Source organism: Trichechus manatus, unplaced genomic scaffold (genome assembly GCF_000243295.1).
Source record: "Trichechus manatus latirostris isolate Lorelei unplaced genomic scaffold, TriManLat1.0 scaffold00100, whole genome shotgun sequence".
NCBI classification, from domain to species: domain Eukaryota; kingdom Metazoa; phylum Chordata; class Mammalia; order Sirenia; family Trichechidae; genus Trichechus; species Trichechus manatus.
Window position 1 is genome coordinate 9,262,763 of NW_004444036.1, and position 6,680 is coordinate 9,269,442.

The following is a 6,680-nucleotide window of genomic DNA, read 5'->3' on the forward strand; positions in this document are numbered from 1 at the left end:
GGAGAGTGTTGACATGTCATGGGATTGTTAACCAATGTCATAAAACAATATGTGTACTGACTGTTTAATGAGAAATTATTTGTTCTGTAAACCTTCATCTAAAGTACAATTAAAAAAATTTTTAAAAATTGCAACATTTATGAGACAATTCGAAATCTGAACAATGTCTGGATGCTATGAAGAAATTGTTAAAAACTTTTAGATATAATAATGATATTGTGTTTGTTTTTTAAAAACTTCCTTTATTTTAGATATAAATACTGAAATATTTGGTGGTGAAATATGTTGTTTGAACATGGGGAATGGACAGGGCTCAGTGCAAATTTGCCCCCCTCCAGGGTACATTCAGCAGTGTCTGGGGACATTTTTGGTCATCACAACTTCAGGGGGAGGGCGCTATTGGCATCTAGTGGGTAGAGGCCACTAGATGCTGCTAAATAAACAGCTTACAATACATAAGACAGTCTTCCACTGTAGAGGAATGCCTCTGCCCTGGCATTCTGATGGCCTTGAACATGTCCATACAGGTTACATAGGCAAAGACTTAAACCCGAGCTTATCTGAGTCTTGGCAAAACACTTGGCGATCCTTTGGGAACTTGATAGGATGGGAGGCATGTGAAGAATCGCTCCAAGGTATCTCCCACTCGCCTCCTTATCTCCCCTGGAAGGCTATCAAGAGCCCGTTTCTCATTGTCTCCTGGGTTCTGTTAAGGTACAGGACTTTCTGCTCCATCCCCCTCAGTATAGAGCTGCAGACTGGAAAACCACTTAGTTGCAATCTACAATGGCCTCCTCAGCAATGGGAGTTGAGGTCATCCAGCCCCTTTTGTTTTGGTGATGTCTTTTTTGGTGTGTAGGACAAACATCATGGGAGGCTGGTACCTTTGGCTACTGTTTCTTTTGCTGTCTATGTAAGCAATACACTGTATAAATCTTAAAAAAGTGACTCATTGTATTTTTACCAGTCAAATCAGTCAGACACTGGCCTTATCTTCTGTGCATGCTTGACACACGCAACAAAGAATGCTGAGGTTGAGAAATCAAGAGTGGTCTTGAGTTGATCGTTGTTGAAGCTAGTTGAGGAATACATGAACAGTACAAATGGAAATATGCTGTTTCATCTAATTTGGTATATGCTTGAAACGCTCCATAATAAAAAATTGTATTTTTAAAAAAGGATAAAAATTGGCCACCTTGCTTTATGAGATAGATGGCTGGCACTTTAAGTGCATATATAAAAAAATAAATTTAAAAAAATTGCCATGCAGTCGACTCTGACCCATGGCAACCTCATGGGTGTCAGAGTAGACTGTGCTCCATAGAGTTTTCAATGGCTGCTTTTTTCCCCAAGTAGATCACCAGGTCTTTCTTCCAAGGCGCCTCTGGGTGGACATGAACTTCCAACCTTTCAGTTGGCAGCTGAGCACGGTAACTGTGCTATCTAGGCACTCACCGAGGCAATATGCACAAATGTTCTTGTCAGATTTCTAGCTTCACTACTGAATTATGAATTGTGTGTTCTTGAGCAAATTGCTTAACCTCTTTAAGCCTCAGTTTCCTCAGCAATAAAATAAGGTTAATAATGCCTGGAGGGTTTTGTGGGGATTAAATATAAGTGTTTAGCTTTATTAGACTTTCTTCCTGTGTTCTTTATTAGGGCCCTTCTTGTTATCTGGACAAGCAATTTTGATCCAGTCAATTTCTTCTCAAATGCTTCCCTGGAAAATCTGGATGGCCCTGGTAGGAAATGTTTCAGTCTCAGAGTTTCAAGCAGCAAGCCTTGGAGGGTCCCAGATAGGGGTTGGGGAGTGAGAAGGAATGTATATGGTTAATACAGTGGTTCTCAAATAGGGACATTTAGTAATCTATGGAGATATTTTTGATTGTCACAACCAGAGGAGGAGGGAGGTGCTACCAGTATCTAGTGGGTAGAGGCTAGAGATGTTGCTAAACATCCTATAATGCACAGGACAACCCCACAGCAAATAATTATTTAGCCCAAAGTGTCAATAGTAAGTACCAAGGTTTGGAAACCCTAGGCTAATGTGACCAAAATTCCTTGATGAAGCTTTTCCTGAGTAATTAACTTTGCCTTTCCTTATTCTTCTTACCCAACACATACAGGTTATTAACAGCATGCTCAAGAGAAATCATTCAAAATGTGATTACTCTAGCTCTGTGACCCTAATTTGTTATTCATTTCTTTATGAGAAAAGAATTCTGAGTCGTGTTCTGATTTTATGGCCTTTGAGTTTCAAACAGCAAACTCGAAGCATGCACTGATTACCTTCTTAATTAATAGACTCTGAAGGCAGGGCATCACTTTATTAACCAGTGGAAAGGAAGTGCCATCTTCTGACAGCTCCACAGTCTTTATTCCCAACTGCTATGCCACTAGGTGAGGATTGGAATGAAGGGGATTCAGACACTGCTCCCCAGACAGAGATATTTCTCTTGTTAAAATAGTCCATCTCTGTTTAGATGATGCCTGCCTACCATATCATTATTAAATAGAAATCATTATGTGTAATTTGCCCCATCTCTTTTTAAAGTCAGGATATTTGATGTCAAGACCACATGTCAGTAATGCCAAGGTTGAGAAACCCTGCTTTAGAGCAAAGATGGGTCTTTGAGACAAATAACACAAAAACAGGTAAAGGATTTGAATAGATATTTCTCCAAAGGAGTTATACAAATAGCCAATAAGCACATTAAAAGATGCTCAACATTATTAGTCATCAGGTTGAAATACAAATCAAAATTGCAATGAGACACCACTTCACACTCACTAGGATGACTATAATTTAAAAAACAAACAAAGAAATGGAAAATAACAGGTGTTGACGAGGATGTGGAGAAAGTGGAACCCTCATACGTTTCTGGTGGGAATCTAAAATGGTGTGGCCACTGTGGAAAACAGTCTGGCAGGTCTTCAAAAAGTTGAGTAAAGAGATACCATGTGATCCAGCAATTCTACTCCTAAGTATATACCCAAGAGAATTGAAAACATATGCCCATAATGAAACTTTTACACAAATGTCATAGCAGCATTATTAATCAGAGTCAAAAAATGGAAACAACCCAAGTGTCCATCAACTAATGAATGGATAAGCAAATTGTGGTGTATCTATACAATGGAATATTATTTGGCCATAAAAAGGAAGAAGTGCTGATACATGCTACAGCATGTATGAACTTTTAAAACATATGCTAAGTGAAAGAAACCAGACACAAAAGACCCCATGTTATGCGATTCCATCTATATGAAGTGTTTAGAAGAGGCAAATCCATATAACAGAAAGTAGATTAGTGGTTGCCTAGGGCTATGGGTATTGGAGAGGAATGGGAAGTGACTGCTGATGGGTACAGAATTTTTGGGAGGATGATAAAAATGTTCTAAAATTAAATTCTGGTGATGACTGCCTAAACCTGTGACTATACTAGAAAACATTGATTTGTACACTTTAAAATGTGAATTTTATTGTGTGTAAATTATATTAAAAAAAAAAGTGTCTTTGAATCTCCAGAGTGCCTACCACAAAAGCAGGTACTCAGTAAATAATGCAGTAGACCTGAGGCATACAAGAATACAAAAATATTTCCTTCCTGCCCCATTACTATTATATTAACACTTTACGTTGAGGAACAACAGTGACCCTAAAGCGATCTCCAAGTTAGCCAAACTGTAGAATTAACCAGTGGTCTCTATTTCCTTTGAGAGTCCTAAGAGCACTCTGAATGTAAGTAGGTAAGAACGCTCCAACCAGTGAGTTGTACATTTTCCAAGAGTTAGCTGAACTCTTTCCCAAACCTGTTTACGCCCATTGTTCTTGTAATTATATAATTTAATGAAATATTACGGAAACTGATAAAATGATGCAAAGAAGAGTTGTTTTTAAAAACACATAGTAGTTTGTTTCGGAGAGGCATGATACTGGCATGTGGTTTTTAAAAGTCAATCAGAAAAGGACAAATATTGGATGACCTCGCTTACATGAAAAGACAAGGATAAATAAATACATAGAGAACAAAAAAATTGCTGTTGAATTAGGTGAGAACAAGAAAACTATAAAAGATAGGCAGCAAAATTGTAAAAAAAAAATTTGTATTCAGTCTTCTGAAAATGACTTAAGTTTTCACTTCATTTAGAATAAACCAAAAATGGAAATAATAGACACTGCATATGTGTCTGCCTAATGAAAAGAAGACAACACAGAGCTCTAATCAGTGGCCCAATCAAAGGATTGTTGAATTAATAACGTATTTATTTTAAGTTTAAATAAAATGTTTAATTTATGTATTTATAATTTTTAAAATGAGCCCCCATTATAGCCATTGGTTTTTTTCTAATTAACTGACCTACTGGTCCCCATTCCATAAGGTAAAAAGGCTTTTTCTGTGCTTCCTGGTGATTATAACTCTCTCCTACAAAGCTCTTTTATTAATTCTCCATTTTTGTCTTGAATTCTTTGCGTGCTATTTAAGAAAGTCCTTCAATTGCCGTCCCAAGGAAAGATGTAGTAACCACATGGAAAAGAATTTATGGGACAGATATGTGTACAAGTCTTACCCTTGTCTCTTAGAGGCTCATCCAGCTCCTACCCATCTTTGGGGAAGATGAGGAAGAGTTGTAGAAAGGTGAGTCAGCTGAATGGTATCTCTAAGCAGGTCCAGCCTGGCCTTCAGATATCTCAAACCTATAGCAACCCTATGGAGTCTGGGTGGCACAAGCGGTTTGTGATCAGCTGCTAACCTAAAGGTTGGCAGTTCAAACCAACCCAGCAGCTCTGTGGAAGAAGGGCCTGGCAAACTGCTTCTGTAAAGATTACAGCCAAGAAAATCCTATGGAGCATTTCTACTCTGTAACACATGGGGTCACCGTGAGTCAGGGACCGACTCGATGGCAGCTAACAACAACAGCATAGCAACCCTAGGAGTCTGGCAGGGTTTGGGTGGACAGCCTTGTATACAGTTAGTGGTCACAACATCTTTGTTGCTGGTGTTAATGATAATGTCAATCAATTTATAGCCTGGAGTCAAGTTGAAGTTGGTCCACCCAGTGCTGATCCATGCTTCAAAGGCTGGATCATCCTCCTAGAGATGACTCTACATGGACAAACTCAGGCCCCTCCCTGGGCAAGGAGGATATAGTATAAACAGCTATTTAAATTCCTTCCCCTCAGCCAACAAACATTTACTAAGCACCTATAGCACATCAGAAACCATGCATTCAAGATGAATGAGACAGTCTCCACTCTCAAAGAATATATAGGGCAAGAATATGTAGGGCAAACTCTTAAAGATTTTTTTATAAATATGAAAATATGCTGGTACTCTTAAAAATTCTAATCATGCTGGTCTTTGCTTTCAAAAGAAATTATCATTTACAGTCTTCTGTACTTTTATTTATGATTTAAACAAATGAAACTAAGGAAAACAGATTTGAAAAAGGTATTATTTTTCTCTTGTCCTGGGCCATAATTTCCATTTTTTTTAAAATAGATTTTCTATAATGTCAGATGTGACAAGAACCTTCCTGAATCTCCAGATATTTTGACAAAAATGTGCTCTGTGATTAGACTGGACTATAAAACATAAAATGACACTTGTGAAGAGAGTGCTTCTTAGCTCAAGTAGACACATGAGACTAAATGGGCAGCTCCTGTCCGGAACTGAGATGAGAAGGCAAAAAGGGACAGGAGCTGGTTGAATGGACACAGGAAATCCAGGGTGAAAAGCAGGAGTGTGCTGTCACATTATAGGGAGAGCAACTAGGGTCACATAACAATGTGTGTATAAATTTTTTCATGAGAAACTAACTTGAACTGTAAACTGTCACTTAAAGGACAATAAAAAAAAAAGTGCTCTATGTCTCAATGCACAGAATAAAGAACTCACCAGGTTGCCCAAAGCAACATCCTCTATACTCTCCTTTAGGATGAAGCCTCACCCTCTAATGACTGGACAAAAAAATTGTAGAAGTGGTAATGGATGCTGGGTCCGGCTTACGGGATACAAGGAGAGTAGAGAGGCCATGATGTCAGAAATTCCTGGAAGTCTCTTATTTCTTCTACTTCATTCCCTCCATGCTCACCTCTCTCATTATTTGTTGTTGTAGAAAGAGTAAAAGATTTGAAATTTGAGTTCAAGATTCTAGTTTTGCCATTTCCTACTTGGTAGGGCCTTCTTCCTATGTAAAACAGGGATCATGCTCACCTCAGGTTAGTTGTGAGAATTACATGAGGGAACATTTGCAAAGTGCTCGAAATAATATCCTGATGCATCTTAAACACTCAGCAACTAGAGCCACTTCTTTTTTTTTTCATTGTTTTAATTGTACTTTAGATGAAGGTTTACAGAACAAACTAGCTTCTCATTAAACAGTTATTACATATATTGTTTTAAGACATTGATTAACAAGCCCACGACATGTTAACACTCTCCCTTTTAGACCTTGGGTTCCCTATTACCAGCTTTCCTGTCCCCTCCTGCCTTCTAGTCCTTGCCCCTGGGCTTGTGTGCCCCTTTACATAATTTCCAATTTTTTAATTCCTTTTTCTCTTTCTTTGTGTGTGTGAGAGAGAGAGAGAGAGGAAAGGAAAGAGATTTATAGTTCATGGAAAGACAAGAGAAATTTAAAATGTTCTAATAGGCTGGGGTGGGATTGAAATAAACAGT